We start from the raw sequence: 18257 nt of genomic DNA on the forward strand, positions 1-18257 counted from the left end.
CCCCTGCTGGCCATCTTGTGGTGGCCATCTTTGACCACATGAGGGTGGCTATCTTATGTATTGAAGTGATGGTTAATTTGCATATTACCTCTTTATTATATAGGATTATGGAGAATAAACAACTATTCTTAAAACCCACAATGACGAGGATATGTCAGAACACAGTGCCAACTGAAGGAGCTCCCAATGCCAAAAATTGGAACAAAGGTTAAGTTAGGCATTATATTTTCTGTTCAATAATGTACCCTTCTTATCTATATAACTTCAGGATTTTCTTTTCATCCTTCAATTCCCAAGTCATGTTAAGGCTACATACATCAAGGAAACAGGAAAGAAAGCCCTCAAATTGCACAGCTCCTTCATCCATTCTTCCTGCACTCCTCCATGCTGAAGTCCAGACATGCAAGCAAAGCAATTGTGCACATGCAGGTATGTCTGTGTTTCCTATTCACCACAGGCAGGTGTGTTCATCTCTGCACTCTCCAGCACAGGGGGGACTGTCCAGCACAGGGCAGCTCATCGATAAAAGTATGTTGAGTTAATATAAACGAATAAGATGATTAAAAGTCCACATTTGCAGTGGTAACTTGAAGTTTGGTGTCAGGAATAAGGAAATGGCTATAATGAAACACCTAGACCACTCACTGCGTAGCAGGCCCGGGTGTTTCGGGATTTTTGAGCATCTTTTTAAATGAGTGACTGCAGGGATAGGCTTATGCATGAATGCTGAGCTGACCAATTCTAGGAGACAGGGTCCTGGATCAGCGCATGTCATCCTGGGAAACTTTCAGGTATGCATTAACTCTCAGGGCTGGACAGAACACACTTGATGACAAATAACCTAAAGGTCAAGGTCACTGTGACCAACATAGCCCAACATGCAAGTATGAGTTATCTAGAGGAATCAGAGTAAGAATTATTTTGACCTTAAATTTCACACAAATAAATGACTTGAACATTTTTCCAATCCCAACTTTTTGTTTCTATTTTTGGAAAAATACTCTAAAATATTCCTCACAGATGATTTTCAAAGTACTGAACATACACGCTGAAGAAAAAATTAAGTGCATTAAAGATTATTTTAAGCAAATGTCTCCATTTGAATGAATTAAGCAGGCTTTCACCACAAGATTTCTTCAAAGGCATTATCATTGATATCAGAGAAATATTGCAAGGTAAAAAATGTCCCCCTAATTTGATTTGCCTTGGGAGAATCACATCTTGTCTTTGGTTTCAAATTACAAGTCATTATAGTCAAAATTTATTCTCCTCGTCTCCTGGGAGATCCCTTTGAAGTCATTGTAACTGTGTCAGGTACAGGATCTGGGGGAAGGTACTTGGTCATGTATGAATCATTTTGTCCTGGCCTTTTTTATTTCTAAAAACTCTCAATAAGTAACCTGAAAGACTCTTAGGAAAGAAAGCAACTGTGACGTAGCTCCTGCATGGTTGTGCCCTTATCTCAGACTCATTCATCAAAGCACACAAAAGGGCAAGACTGTATTGAATCCTTAAGAAGCTGGGAGATGCTTGTCAGTTGTTCATTCCACTAACCTTGCAAGCTGCACCAACTGGGTTAACATCAGTTTAAGCTTGGCTCATTAATACCCACTTTGTTCCAAAAGCATTTTTCCTCTAGGAGCTTACTTCACATCAATCCTTGTTACAAATCCAGATCTCTGAATGATTCAGATGCTCACCAGCTCCTTATTCTCCATTTGCCATCCTGACTGGTACCAGTCTTCCTTTACTTAACCAGGGTCATAGAAATAGTGTTGGTATTTAACCCACCCTTGGTCTCATTAGCCTTTAAGACTATAATTTCTCTCTTACCATTAGGTACAATTACTTTCTTTTTCTTGATCATGTTATTTTGCTCTTGACTGCGTCTTCCTCCTCATTAACCTTCAACCCTGTTTTGGTTTTTCACTAAACACATTTTCCCCTCAATTTTGCCTCCCTTTGGCTATTAACCTATGTCTATTTATTTCACTGTAAAACCTCTTTAAAGACAAGTCACATCTCATTCATTCTTCTTTTGTTAGTGTTTATAATTTAAACACATTTGTTTTTGTTATATACATAATACAAACACACATGTTCTTATCACAAAATTAGCCACTGTTAACATTTTGTTATATTTGCTTCATATTTTTTAAAATAAAAGAATATTTCTGATAATGGTTAGGCATGACCGTTGCACACTCAGTAAGTATTAGAAAATGCCTGATTGTGGCCAGGCTTTTTAGTCATTTGTCTCGGTTGTGCATGATTACAAGGACATCGCTTTTGATATTTTCCTGATGGCTAGAACTCTTAGCAATCCACCCTGAAACACGAGGACAAGCAAGAGGGAAGTATTTCATTATTGCTCATTGCTTCAGATCCCAGTTACCAAATATGTCCTCATGAAGGGAATTATTAGCATACATAATGGAATTCTTTCATAAAAACCATATTAAAAATAAGTATATTGCGAACTATTTAGACAACAAAATGTCTCAAATGATTACAATAAAAATTAAATTTGTATAATAGTATTAAAAATAAGAAAGCCTCTGGGAAAAGCCTGTTTTATGTGTATTCCCCAGTTTTGACCATTGCTGTCTTGGGTTTGCTATTATTCTGGAGTCAGGGGTTTATGTGGCTGAGCTGGTGTTTGTGAAATGCTTTTATGCTATCTAGAGAAAGTTAACTGAGGTTAACTTCTTAATGACGGGTTTGTTTGCCTTCATTTAGTTGTAAGAATAAAATAATTTCATTATTTAAAAGACAGAAGAGTACTATTTTCAAATGGATCCCATTAGAAGCCTGAGGTAATAAGTTTACTTTAGAGTCAGATTTAGGAAGACAGCAAGTTCTCACAGCTACCACCCGTTGCCCAATACATGCACAGTAACTTTTAGTCTCCTTTGTGTGTGTCTTTTCAGAACTGAATCCAGAATTCTGATTCTGAAGGACACAAAGATTGTCAATACAAAAAGACTTTATAGCAAGTTTCCAGAATATTCATAGATATCACTTACATTAGTATTAAGCACATTAGGTAGTATGTGATTCATATAATACATGCTATTAGAATATATAATGCTACTATTATTCTAAACTATTTAACCTAAATAAAGTATTACAATATTTTCAGCTTTTGGACAAAAATTAAAACCTCATTTTATTTATTCTCACCAGAGCTCTTGGCAAACTGTTACTGCACAGGGGTGGGGAACCTTTTTTCTGCCAAGGGCCATTTGGATATTTATAATATCATTCATGGGTCATACAAAATTATCAAATTATTAAAAATTAGCTGTTATATTTGGTCAAACATTTAATGACCTCACCCCTATGCCTTGGCAGGGCCACACCAAATGATTTTGCGGGCTTTACATGGCCTGTGGGCTGGACATTTCCTACCCCTTCTTAAACTATAGGGGAAGTGGCCTCTAGATGGTTCCCTATACTACTGCCTCATCATGCCAACTGTCAAGAAAATGGGATGGAATTCCTTATGTCCAGGCGTTTATGTCTTTACACAATAAGGATTCAGCAAAGAAAGGGACAACCTAATGATAAAGAAGGGAATTGGTTTCAAAACCCCTCCCTGATAATAAGACACCGGAAGAAAAGGAAAATGAGTCTATTTAATGCCATGAGCTGGAGGGACCCAGGATTAGCAGCAGGAAGATCCCCTCCCCCCCACAAACACACACACACCACTGCTAGATACAGCTGAAACAGGCCCAGAGGGCGACAGCCACAACCCTTCATGATGAGACCCAACCTCTAATACAGCAAGAATCCTTAGAAAAACGGCAGGTCTTATCACTTCCATTTTTGCCACTTACCATCCAAACTGGGCAGATGTACACGCTCTCCTTAACACCCTGCTGATGGCAGATGGAAGGTGGGTAGTTATAAGTAAGGCTAATGAAGAAGCTAATCGCTTCCATCAAGGGAATCCCATTGGGTCCTCCAACCCAGCTGGGGCAATTCCCTGGACAGAGCCCAACTGAAACCTGAAAAGCAGAGACCTGGCCTTCCTAGAACATTCCAAAAGTGCATCCTGGAAGGGCTTAAGAAAGGGCTGCCTAAACAAAAGGGCCTGAATCTGATTCAGGCTGTTCAACAGAAACCAAATGAAGATCCTCCTGAATTTTTAGAAAGGATCTATCAGGCCTATCGAAAGCACACTGGTACTGACCCACAGGCACCAGAAAATGTCCAGATTGGTAAACGCGACTTTTATTGGGCAAAGTGCCCCAGATATCAGAAGGAAGCTCCAACCACTACACGGGTGATTGGGAACAAGTCTCTTCCAGCTGGTAGACATAGCTCTTAAAGTTCACCATGCCTGGGAAACCGGGAAATTAAAGCAGGCCACCGCTTTTTAGAAAGAGTGCCGGGAGACCAGAAGGAGGGGTGAGGCTTAAGGGGAAGGGGAAAAGATCCACGAGGTGCCAATCAATACGTCTGTTGCAATGAGGAGGGCCATTGGAGAAAGGACTGCCCAGACCTCAAAAACATTAAGATAGAAAGCCTCGCCAAGAAGTGTTCGAAAGGAATGATGAATCTGATGGCCAATGAGGAGGCCCAGCGGCTTCCCTAGACACCTGACCTGTTACCATTTCCCCCCAGGAGATGGGGGCATCCATTTACCTTTAGGATTGATTATGGGATTGGTCCATCAGTCTTACACACTTAGAACAACCCAATTGGACAGCACACAGCATGGAACTAATTACTGGTAGGAAGGTGACCTTAAGTTAAGCCCAGACCAAGGTCACCAAGGAAGAGGATATATTTCCAGTAACAGACGGGCTACCTTTGTAAAAACAATACATGCTTTTTTGAGCCTGGAGATTTCTTTCTGTGTAAGGCCAGAGCCTTCAACTGTGCCCTTGATGGTATAAACAGCCATCACAGCACATCACCATGGCAGCAAACATTCAAATTGCAGCATGTGCTGAAAAGGGAGCTCTGGCCCCAAGACTTGCTTTAGAAATAAATAGAACAGTGATGCAAGAGTTATGGTTTTAATTGGTTTTAATTATGTGGCTTCAGTTTAGTGAGGAAACTTTAACTGAATTACGCCTCAATAAATTAGGCAAACTTGTTTTATCTTCTTTTTACTGGATCATTACTGCAAGAGCAAAGTGGACATCCTGCCCTCTGTGGAGTTCATCTGATAGACCACGAACTAGTCACTTCATCACAGAAGAAAACACTCGGAACCAGCAAGTACTGATGTGTGAAAGCAAGAATAGTCAGCAGTTACAGCCAAGATTGACTTTGATCAAGGCTCTCATGGTTTTACCAGCAATACAAGGATGAGCTTTTTATTCTGGTCTAGGCTTTAAGAATATGATTTATTCTTCGGAACATCTGGCTGTTGTGCAAGATGTGTGGTTAGTCTAAGTGCGTCACTCACGCTGTTGAATGGGTGGCGATCACAGATCTCTAAGAATTTATGGATGGGATCAATGATTTTGGGCTGCAGTGAAACAGAAAATAGCAGCAATAATGTGGCTTACAAGCTCCCCAGGAAAAGATTTGAGAACTTCCAGAAGATATTATATGGTAATGAAATTTGGTTCAATGATTTGTTCTGCCATTAAACCACCAAGTTTTTAAATCCTTAAACTCTAAATAATCCTCTCTGAAAATTTAATCACTGTATCCCCTGGTTAGCCAACTTCTAAAGAAATGCAAATAACTCATGGTTACATGAGTCCACCTGAGAAAAGACCTGTAAACTGACTCAGTGTTAAGTCCATCTGCTGAAGGACTCCCAGGCTTTATGTGTGCAAAGGCTTCACTCAGGGCCTGGGGTAGAGACAGAGGAAGAGCATTGGCTGCCTGGGGAATAATGGCAGGACTACAGGCACCAGACAGAAAAAGCAGCACCCAAAGGAGCTCTGAAACATCCCTTACTACGAGGTGGCCTCCCCCCCGCCCCCCGCCCCCCACTCCCCCACCTATGGCTAATCTTGGTCAGGTGTTCTCGCTGTGAGTGACTGAACATTTCACATTTGCCACAACAGGGGGAGAGACCAACTCAACATGGGGAGAGACCAACACTGACAACATCAGAGGCAGGGAAGAGGAGAGGAGAGAACAGACAAGAACAAAAATGCAAGCCAAGATGGAGAAGAGTAAAGATCCAGTAGGTAAAGATCCAGTAGGGACGCTTGCTGCCTGGGATTTATCTCAGTGAGGTGCGGAAAGCCACCTGTGTGCCCATTTCAGTTACCAGGATGCCCTTTGTAAAGTGTCTAACTTCACACTGGAAAAAAAAATAATTAATAAGAAGTATTATATAATAAGGCTGCATGTCTATCATGGCCCAGGCCATGTAGACTTTCACATGTAATTTCTTATTTAATCACCCAGTTCATCATGCTGTTTTATAAATAAGGAAACTGAGGAATAGGTGAGGTAAGGGTCATGCTATAAGTCACAGCTAATTCAAGGCAGAGCTGAGATTTAAACCTAGGTCTGTCTTTAATTTGAGCTGCACTGCCAGATGGGGCACAGGGCCAACCAATGTCCAGGTGTTTATATTAAAAAAGAAACTATCTGAATGTAAGTACTCATATGAAAATTTCAGCAACAAGGGAATTACTTGAGAATATTCAAGGATTTAGGATTAATAATATAATTAATAAGTTACATACTGCGTTGCTACGCAACTAATTTGGCCTTCAGGATTCCACAGGCAGCATACGGAATGATCCTATTGAGGCCTCTGCCTGGAACCTGGCATGACCCCTGCTGTCCAGGTCCCTTTGCTCCTGTCCTCCCCACTTCTAGTCTCTGTCTGGTGCGACTCCTTTAATATACCAGGTGCTTTGTGCTCTGCCACACTCTTTGTTGTTTCTCTTTCCTTAACACACTTGCCCCTGGCATTGCCCTCCCTGCATTTGGTTCACAGAGAAGGCTCAGTTGTGATGTTTCTCTCTCCACCTGCTTCGAAGGTGCTGCCTTCTCCTAGGCATTGTCTGCTCTCAGGAATCATGGGCCTCTCGGAGATCTTACCTACCCTGGTCCTCTGGTTCTTCTGTGTATGACTGGTCCAGTCACAAGCATCCTTGCCCACTCTGCACAGCCTAACTACACAGTAGTGCTGACCACAATAAAGCTAGTTAACACATCCTTCACCTCTCATAACTATCATTTTTTGTTTGTGTGGTGGCAAGAGTGATCTGTTCTCTTAACAATGTTCAAGGATATAAAGCAGTATGTTAACTACAGTCACCATGCTGTCCTTTATACATTAAAAATTCATTCCTGCCCAAACCGGTTTGGCTCAGTGGTAGAGCATCGGTCTTCGGACTGAAAGGTCCCGGGTTCAATTCTGGTCAAGGGCATGTACGTTGGCTGCGGGCACATTCCTGGTGGGGGATGTGCAGGAGGCGGCTGGTCGATGTTTCTCTCTCATCGACGTTTCTGGCTCTCTCTCTCCCTTCCTCTCTGTAAAAAAATCAATAAAATATATTTTAAAAAAAATCAATTCCTCTTATACCTAGAAGTTTGAAATCCTTTGACAAATACCTCCTCATTTCCCTTGCCCTCTTGCTCCTAGCAACCACCATTTCACTCTCTGTGTCTATGAGTTTGGCCTTTTAAATTTCACATAGAAATGAGGTCATAAAGTATTTGTTGTTTTTCATTCTGACTTATTTCATTAGCACAATGCCCTCAAAGCCCATCCATGTTGCCAAAATGGTAAGATTTCCTTCTTTTTTATAGCTAAATAACATTCCATTATATATTATAACATTTCTTTTATTATTTACCTGTCAATGGATTATTTCTATGTCTTAGCTATTATGAATAATGTTGCAATGGACGTGAGAGTACAGATATTGCTATGATATAGTGACTTCATTTCTTTTGGAAAAGTACCCAGAAGTGGAATTGCTGGATCATATGATAGTACTATTATTAATTTTTTGAGGAACCTCCACACTGTTCTCCAGTGTGGCTGCACCAATTTACATTCCCACCAACAGCGCACAAGTGGAGCATAGCCAAACCTCCAAATAGAGAGGGAGGGACTCTGCAGTAGGAGAAACAGAGCTAGTGACTGGCTGTGATTGAATAGTAAGTGAAATCAGCATAGAGGATGGAGAAGGAGGTACGACTGTCATCCGGGAGAGTTGGCAATTACTAAGAAGATCAGGGTGTGGCTGTGAGCTCTGTTCCAGATGTGGAGTGTGAGTGAGTGTCCTGGGATGGAATATGGTGGGAGAGTTCTGAAGTTCAATTATCAGGTGGTTCAACCTTCAGAAGGCTGGAAATAGCAGCTGCCTGGTTCTTAGGGAACAGAGGTAGTTGGTACATGACAGTGAAAACTAGAGGGAATTGGTGAAAGCGCCAACTGCCTTTCACCAATTCCCTTTCCTTAAGCACTAACTGCCCCAGGACTTCAGAAAAAATCAAAGCAAGGCTTCTGGTGTTCAATCAATTTTAATACTTTAATCCATTTTATCAGTAATCTTAATCATTCTATATCTAGTCTATATTAAATAAATACCAGAGATAATAAGAATACTCACGTTGGAAAGGTAGTTGCTAAAATAACAATGTCTATTTTTAGACTGCTAAGTATGATTAAGTTAAGATTAAAAACTTCTACTCATCAAAAGACATCATAAAAAAAGAAAAAGCCATGAAGTGAGAGTAATATGTGCAACCAGATAAAATCAAATGAAAAAACTGTAACACAGTTGGCATAGGTTTGGGCTTTAAACGCCACGGTCAATATAGGAGACAATGAAGAAGCCACAGGTTGCCAAGCCATTTGTTTCCTTTTTTCCTGCCTGCCCATCATCTTTCGGATCATGGCAGAAAGCCTGCAGAAGGCTAATTATCTGTGTGGCACAGCAGGGTTCATGTTGGGTACAACATTTTTGATCAATGACCAAAAGTAAACTAGCAATAAAACACATTCCATCCTACTGGGGGAGTGGGAGAGGGGGGAAAAAGCAAAGGAAGGAACTAGGAAAGAGAGAAGAGAGAGGGGCAAAAGGAGGTGCTTTCTCATAGCAAATTTCACTGACACCCAAGTTCCTGCAGCTTTAGGACAAACAGTGTGAAATCATTTTCTCTATTTATGACCAAGTTTTGTCTCTGTGACAAGAATATTAAAATATGAACCTTGAGTTCAACAATGACTTTTACCACTGCGACTATACTTTTGTCTGCATTTCAATTCCAAGAATAATAACGCCAGCTTCAGAGGAAGCCCAAGTCCATAAAGTAGACAAAACAAAGGAAGTTGAAAGAGAAATGAAAGGCAGAAATGAAAAGACATGGAAAATCTCATTAGGCAGAAATGAGAGGACAGGAGGTTCAGTAATTGAAATACTACTCTACGAATGGAACATAATGAAAAATAAAAGGTAAGCCTGCCGCGCCCAATGAGAACAAAAGCAAGATTAGGAACAATGGTCCTTCAGTGAGCTAGACCACTACTGTAGTACAATGACACAGGCATACATCACAAAGTGAGTCAGGCTGTCAAAGTTAGCTAGTAAAACATGGTCTGGTGAGAAACGTGCTACTGCAGAACAGCACGAATTCCTCCGAGGGAAGGATGGCAGGGTGGGAGGAAAATGCAGTTACTTTGTACATACATGATGCATTCCCATCCCACTCTGTGAACCCCCATCATTTCCCTAATTCAACCACTTGAACTTTAAATGTTAAGGAACACTGCTCCTTTCTTCCCACCTAATCAATAACCAACTAAATAAATCAAGTAGCAAATAGTTATTTTTAAACAATAGCTTTCTATATGAACAAATGGATATGTTTTCTTACCTCACATAAATAGCAATTGCAGGTAAATTGAAGATTCAAGGCAATGACAAAAAATATGAAAAGTTTAGAAGCACATGTAGGAGAAGGTTCTTATGATATCAGAGGAATAAAGAACTTTAAGACACACAAAGTGGAAATCACAAAGAAAGTGACTGCTAAGTATGATTAAGTTAAGATTAAAAACTTCTACTCATCAAAAGACATCATAAAAAAAGAAAAAGCCATGAAGTGAGAGTAATATGTGCAACCAGATAAAGAACTTACACAAATAAATATTAAAAAATAGAGTCTGGCTAAAAGACATAAACAGGCATTGTACAGAAGATGAAATATGGATGTCCAATGAACATTAAAAAGATGCTCACTCCCACTAGCAATAAGTGAAATGCAAATTAAAATCACAATGAAACACCATTTCGCTCCTCACAGTTGTGCACACATTTGGCAATACAAAGCTTGGCTCAGATGAAATAACAGAAACCATCAGTTCCTGTGAGTGGGAATATCAATTGTTTGTCATTGCATAGACCAGCTGGACAAGCACATACCCTGTTTCACTGATTCTTATTCAGAGCATAGAGCAGATACACGTAACAAAGAGCTAGAGACATTCAAGTATTCATTAACAATAGGTTGGATAGGTTTTGGTATATTTAAAATGTAGACTATTAAAATAGCAGCATAAACTGCATTCATCAATATGAAACCAAGGTTGAACACAAACTAAAACCACATTGCAAAAGGGTTTTAGGTGGCCCTGCTAGCAGTTCACAACCCACAGGTTCAGAACTGCTGCTGTAGAGCCTAAGACCATGGGAAAACACAGATATTTACATTATAATTCATTAACAATAGCAAAAGTACAGTTATAAAGTGGCAACGAAAATAATTTTATGGTTGGGGGTCACCATAACATGAGGAACTGTATTACAGGTTGAGGCATTAGAAAGGCTGAGAACTGCTGCCTCAGAGGATGTCCTCCCTACCGGAAGCCGGCCTACGACTGGCCTCCCTCTTCGGAAGGCGCCCGGATTGATCAGGGGAAGACGCCACACCATCACCTTGCTGCTCCTATCACTGCCAGCGGCCACCCTGGCTGCCGGCCCTTGACCCTCACAGCCACTGCAGCTGCTAGCCCGTGGCCCTTACAGTCACCATGGCTTTGTCTGAAAGAGGTCTGGTCTATCCAGTCTGATTAGCATATTGCCCTTTTATTAATATAGATTTATATGATCTTGAGATGGAGTAGACCCTTATAAGGGGTGATAGGCTGAATTGTGTCCCTTAATTTCACATGCTGAAGCCTAATTTCCAGCACCTCAGAATGTGACTGTACTTGGAAATAGGACCTTTAAAAAGGCCCCAAAACGGGGCCCTTTGGGAGAGACCTAACGCACTCTGACTGGTGTCATTAGGAGAGAAAATGGGGCACACGAGGAGTCACGAGGGAGGCATGCACAGAGGAGAAGTCCTGCAAAGACACAGAGGGAGATTGGCCCTCCCCAAGCCACGGAGAGAGGCCACAAGAGAAACCAAGCATGATTACACCTGATCTCAGACTTCAAGTGCCCAGACCTGTGAGGAAACAAATTTCTGTTGCTTGAGCCATCCAGTATGTTCGTATAGCATCCCTAGAAAACTAATATGGAAGCATCATTCTAATACAATACTACCTAAAGAAAGCTTAATGCCTTTTCCTGCATAATGAGGTCAAATACTTATATATCACACAAAAAAAGGAGAACCACAAATTCAAAATGCTATTTGTAATATATTGAACAGCAGTTTGATAGTCCAACAAATAGCTCCTACAAATCTATAATAAAATGAACATTCTAGCAGAAAAATTAGCAGGAAACATAATTTAGTAATTTTCATGTGAAGAAATACAAATGATTGCTAGGAAATAGGAAAAAAAATGATCTCTGTACAAATGAAGACTAAAATAATATTTTTCTTCCATTAAAAAATAGGGATCTCTTAACATAATATCATATACAATTTACAAAGGTTGTAGTTTCCATCCATTGCAGATCTATATAGTCTAAAATCCTGCCTGCTTGGCCCTGTCATAATCCCGATGAAAGAGCTTTAAAAGTGGTTTCTGTTTGACCTAGAAATGTCAATTTTTACTTCTGAGAATTACATCAAATAATTAGGTGCAGTATTTTAACTATACAAATTTTTAGTCTAACATGAGAAATAATTTTAATGGTTTAACAGCAGCAACATGGTTAAAACAAGCATAGAACCTTTCATGTCATGCCGCTATTTAAAACAGAAGATATCAAGGAAGATAATCTCTGATAGGTAAACGTTCTGGATTGTGGGATTGAATTTAGATTGTAGGTGAATTTAGATTTCCTTCTTCAATTTTATCAATGTTTTTCAAAGTTTGCAATAACAAACATATTCTGGTAATAAGAGAAATCTATAAAAGCTACTTCAAAAGAAACATGAATGTGATCACCGCATTCTGAGTGGTGGAGCAGCAGACGCTGTGAGAAGTGAACTCTCCTGTGGGCGTGAGAGCCGGGAAGCCAACTTGCCTCAGTCTGCATGTTGGCGAGTCCCTTACTATCTCTGGGATCCTGGCCAAGGTACTGAAAGCATGTCTTACCTGGAAAATAAGGAAAAACATAGCTCTTCCTCAGAGCCTTGTTAAGAGATTAAATAGGAATCTGGACATAAAAGGCACAGGGTGGGCTCGGAGGAGGCAGCTTCCCATCCTCCTTTCCAAACGCATCCAATGAAAAATGGAGTTTCAGCTGGAAGTAATGAAGTCACTGGGGGCCCAGGGGCTGGAGAAGGAGAAACAGGCCACGAGAGATGAACAAGAACTAACGGAGGACCAGCATCCATCAGACACCCCTGTCCAGTTAGACAGCTGATAATGATCACTAAGCATTCATTGGAATGACTGAGGATGGCTCGGTGCCCTTCCCCGTTTACTAGCACATAATCATCTCGTGTAATTCTCCATACAGTCCTGTGCTACAGTACTATTGTCATCTCTGCTTTAGAAGGAAAATGAGGGTTAGACAGGCGTCCTGTCCCTATCACACAAATGGGAAGGGCCAGCACTAAGATTCTATGCTTTGTGTGTGTGTGTGTGTGTGTGTGTGTGTGTGTGTGTGTGTGTGTGTGTGTGATTCAGACCCAGCTTTTGTATTTCCTGTAAGCATCTCCACGGCTTAGAGGCTGAGCCGCATTACGAAAAGCACAGCTTCCTTCCGGTTTGGGGAACTGTGGAAAGTAGTGGCCTCCCACCGAATTGGCTTTTCTTTTTGTAAAATGAAAATCTGTAAAAGTTTATTGAAGCAATCCATATCCTATTGCTGTCATTTTCTACCACATATAACAGGGAAGAGAGAAAAACCCATCTGAGTTCAAATAAAGCACAACATTATGTAAGGTAATTATTTTCCCCAGTTACCTTTTCTCTCCGAGCAATAGGCAGCCCTTCCTGCCTCCGACACTCACGGTTTGGGGACTGTGCTCAGCTGCTGGTTACGGTGCAGAGGCAAGGACTTCGGGAAGGCCGTGAGGGCATCTCCCTTCCACCACTCAGATGCCCTCAGAAGCTCTTATCCAGGCCGTGGGCACACAGCGCCTTCTGTGGCCTGACCAAGGCCCCGGGCTCACTGCCTCCACCTGTGCTCCTGCAGGTGGTTAGCATCTGCCCAAAGCTTTTCGTCAGCTGAGTGACTCCTCAATTGAGTTTCAGAGGAAATACATTATCAGTGTTACATTTCCTCATTCTAACTCCTGATACATGGAAATTCCAATGTTAAAATAAATCTCCACTGTTAAAAAAAAAAAAAAAAGAAGGTATATTTCACTACTGGTATTAGTTTCCTATTGCTGATATAACAAATTACCAGAAATTAATTCTATTTTTTTAAAAATATATTTTATTGATTTTTTGATTTTTTTTGTCCCCCTCCCTCCCTCCCTCCCAAACATACCTTCCCTCCCCAGAGTTTTATGTCCATTGGTTGTATTTATATGCATGTATACAAGTCCTTCGGTTATTATCTCCCCCAGATCTTCCTCCCCTCCCCACTGTAATTTGACAGTCTGCTTGTTGCTTTACTGTCTCTATATCTATCTTTTGGTTCATCAGTTTATAATGTTCTTTATTATCCATAAATGAGTGAGGTCATGTGGTGTTTCTCTTTCATTGATTGGCTTATTTCATTCAGCATGATGTTCTCCAATTCCATCCAGGTTGCTGCAAATGATGAGAATTCCTTCTTTTTTTATGGCAGCATAGTATTCCATTGTGTAGATGTACCACAGTTTTTGGATCCAATCATCTGCTGATGGGCACCTAAGCTGTTTCCAAATTCTGGCTATTGTAGATTGTGCTGCTATGAACATAGGGGTGCATATATCCTTTCTGATTGGTGTTTCTAGTTTCTTGGGATATATTCCTAGAAGTGGGATTACTGGGTCAAATGGGAGTTCCATTTTCAGTTTTTTGAGGAAGCTCCATACTGTTCTCCACAGTGGTTGCACAGGTCTGCATTCCCACCAGCAGTGCACGAGGGTTCCTTTTTCTCCGCAACCTCGCCAACACTTGTCATTTGTTGATTTGTTGATGTTGGCCATTCTGACAGGTGTGAGATGGTACCGCATTGTTGTTTTGATTTGCATCTCTCGGACAATTAGTGACTTTCAGCATGTTTTCATGTGCCTTTTGGCCTTCCTTCTGTCTTCTTTTGAAAATATTCTATTTAGGTCCATTGCCCATTTTTTAATTGGATCATTCATCTTCCTTTTATTTAGTTGTATAAGCTGTCTGTAATTCTATTTTTTAAATGTTTTTTTTCATCTTTATTGTTGAAAGTATTACATATGTCCTCTTCCCTTCCCCCATTGAGCCCTTTTAGTCCACCCCAGCCCCCCACTCCAGGCCTTCACCACACCATGGGTTATACTTATACGCCTGTAAGTTCTTTGGTTGATCTCTTCCCACCTACCCACTCACTGTTTCTTATGTGGCCAAAGAGACTTTGAAGATGTGATTGAATTAAGATACTTGACAGGGGGAAACTCAGATTTTTTTTGTGTGTGTGGGTGAAGTGTAATTACAAGAGTCCTCAGAAGTGGGGAGAAAATGGGGACATATGTAATACTTTCAACAATAGAGATTAAAAGAAAAAAAGTTCACCTGGGCAAATTAGAAATGCAGTGTATTTTGACCACAGCTGGTCTTCTTTCCAATGGGGGTCCTGCTGGAATGACTCATCATCACATTAGGCTGCTGTAATGAAGCCCATTTGTTCTTAATGTTGTGTTGTTGTTGTTGTTGTTTTGTGTGTTAATGCTCATCCAATGATTTCCCCCCATGAATTCTCAGGGAAAGTAGCAAAGGGGGTGGGGGAGAGAAACAGAGAGAGAGAAACATCCATTGGTTGCCTCCCGCACTCACCCCAACTGGTCCTGGGGATTGAGCCTGCAAACCAGGTCATGCTCTTGACTGGAATCAAACCCTTGACCCTTCAGTCCACAGGCCATCGCTATCACGACTGAGCAAACCCAGCTAGAGCTATTCTCAAGCTTTTTTTTAAATTATGCTCCCCTGAAATGATAAACTTTGTAAATTTGAAAGAGTATGTGGGATAGGGGAAGAACATGAAAAGCTTGAGTAAACATGAGATGTCCTATTGAAAGGACAGAAAAATAAAAAACTGGGGTATAAAACACAACTGAATCAGTTACTACCACTTAAAATTCTAGTCAATGCACATTTTGTGCATCCCATACAGACCCTCCAGGGCCTAGTGACTGTGAGTAAAAAGTGGAGCAGGATGAGGTAAGGTCAAGTACTTGAGAGACTTTGGGATGTGAGGTCGGGGAGGGGGAGAGAAACACTGCTGTAATTCTCTTGTAATTACATTAAAGTGATTGTTTACCTCACTCACTAAACTTGGCCCTAACCCAGATCTTTACATGTATGGGAAGGCAATGAAGAGTGAGTTTCTTGTGTTACAAGTATGAGCAGGCATTTCTAAGGTTGGCTGCTCGATAGTCTGCAAACTGCAGTTCGAGAGTCACATGCGGCTCTTTAGCGCCTTGAGTGTGGCTCTTCCACAAAATACCATGGCCTGGGCGAGTCTATTTTGAAGAAGTGGCATTAGAAGTTTAAGTTTAAAATAGTTGGCTCTCAAAAGAAATTTTAATGGCTGTACTGTTTATATACAGGGCAGAGGAAGATACCTAAACAGGGACTTTTTAGTGTGCTGCCTACAGTATCTCGTGGCCATACCCTTGTAAATCCAGACCTTTAACCTCTTCCTGAAGGAGAGATGATACACCTGTAACTATTGAGAAAGAACTAGGAAAAGCCCATTACCATAGATTTTATGCTTCAGGCTGACTTTATGAGGCAATATCTAGGATTCATGCAGTGTGCAAAACCAATTTATCTGGGTTGACTTGGCTATGCCAAAGGAGGGGAGGTGGGAAATCACCTGAGTACTCAGTGATGGAGAATCTGGGGCAGTGGAAATAGCTTAGATGCAGTGGGTAAGAATGTGGATAGAGGTTCAGGGATAGTGACAAAGTCTGTAAACTGAGTAATAGGGTTGTTGGCAGAAATCCAGATCAAGAGAAAAGGTGGCAAAGGGCCGTGCTGGCCACAGTTCAAGGACAGACAGCACAGCTCAGGAAGCAAACCCAGGTATCACCGGCTGCAGAGCTAGTGCCTTCCCATCACATTTGACTGGAGACTAATGGGAAATAAATGCAGGCCAATAATGCTCAGATATGGCAATTTTGAGTGTCCAACTCAGGAATTTGGGGAGCCATCCAAAATTTATGAACCAGGGAGTAACTTGTACAGTGGTATAGTAGGGAACTTGATTTCTAGAAACACTCAAGGTAAATATGAGCGAGGAAAGATTCAACATAGAGGTAGGTTATTGCAGCACCATCCATCAAAGTGTGTGAAGATACGAATAACTGATTCTTCTTAAACTAAAACCTAAGTACCATTAGTTAAATAATTGTGCCATTGGTCATAGGACAGAAATATATTTTCCTTAGTTTTTTAATTACCTGCAGGCCGGGTAACTCCTAAAATAGCCCTGGGAAGGAAATCAAAAAGATGTGTAATGCTCACCTTTTTTACTCACTCACCTCTAAGAGGCGTTTCAAAGTCCTGAGAAAAAAATCTTTGGGAGTTTCATTTTGAACCTCTTTACTCAAATCCAAAGTAGCAGTTGAACAAAGATGTTTCATTTCACAAAAGGAAAGTTAACCCCCTGTAGATGCTCTCCTCACCACCTTTGAGCTGTGATCCTGTGTACTCTGCCTCTCAGGTGCCCCTTCACTTCACCCGGCCTCAGTGTTCCAATTCAGGCCTCGACCTCCTACATGGATGGGGTTCTGACACCCCAGCCTGGGCTGCTGCCAACATCGAATACTGCTTTCTTGTCTGGCTCTGGCTTCGACACGTGGCACTGGGCTCCATGGATGCCCTATTCTCCCTTCTTGGGCTCTGTTGGCTCTGTTGTCCCATGCCAAGCTGACTGGATTTTGTGGCTCTCTGGAAATGCTACTGGCTTGGATGGGACAGCACCCCATTTCTAGGGGCATGGTTCTACACAGGGCATACGCATGTGTCAGGAATGTGTTGTGTCCCTCAGATAAGCAGAGTCACATACAGATTGATAACCAATAGACTAGATGTTTTAGAAATGGCTTTCCAGCTCTGATATGCAATTGAGAGGTTATTCTGTCTCTCCTTTTATAAGAGAATATCTGTATCTGTTTAAATGACAGGAGAGACTTTTTCCATGGGAATAGAGAGAGTGCTCCAGGGACACTATTCAGCCTATAAGAAACATATCATGTTTAAAACCCAAAAGGCTCAGAAAACATTGAAAAATTAACTTCACCATGAAGGAACCTTGGTATAAAAATTTGTTCCTTGTGAAGATGCCAGATAGATATGATTACAAAGTCCTGGACAATTTTCCTGCCATTATCTCAACCTTTCTTTGATAACTTTACCTTTTCATTTTGAAAGTGAATTATTTTTTGTAACTAGAGGTCCAGTGCACGAAATTCATGTGGGGGGCAGGAGGGTGTCCCTCAGCCCAGCCTGCACCCTCTCACAATCCAGGACTGCTGGCTCCCAACTGCTCACCTGACTGCCTGCCTGATTGCCTCTAAACGCTTCTACCAGCCTGATCACCTCCTAACCACTCTCTTCCAGCCTGATCGATGCCTAACTGCCCTCCCCTGCCAGCCTGGTTGCCCTTAACTGTCCTCCCCTACTGGCCTGGTCACCCCCAACTTCTCTCCCCTGTAGGCCTGATCCCTTGCAACTGCCCTCTCCTGCAGGCCTGATCACCCACAATTGCTCTCCCCTGTTGGCTGTCTTGTGGAGGCCATCTTGTGTCCACATGGGGGCAGCCATCTTG

Source organism: Pipistrellus kuhlii, unplaced genomic scaffold (assembly GCF_014108245.1).
Source record: "Pipistrellus kuhlii isolate mPipKuh1 unplaced genomic scaffold, mPipKuh1.p scaffold_m20_p_6, whole genome shotgun sequence".
NCBI lineage: Eukaryota > Metazoa > Chordata > Mammalia > Chiroptera > Vespertilionidae > Pipistrellus > Pipistrellus kuhlii.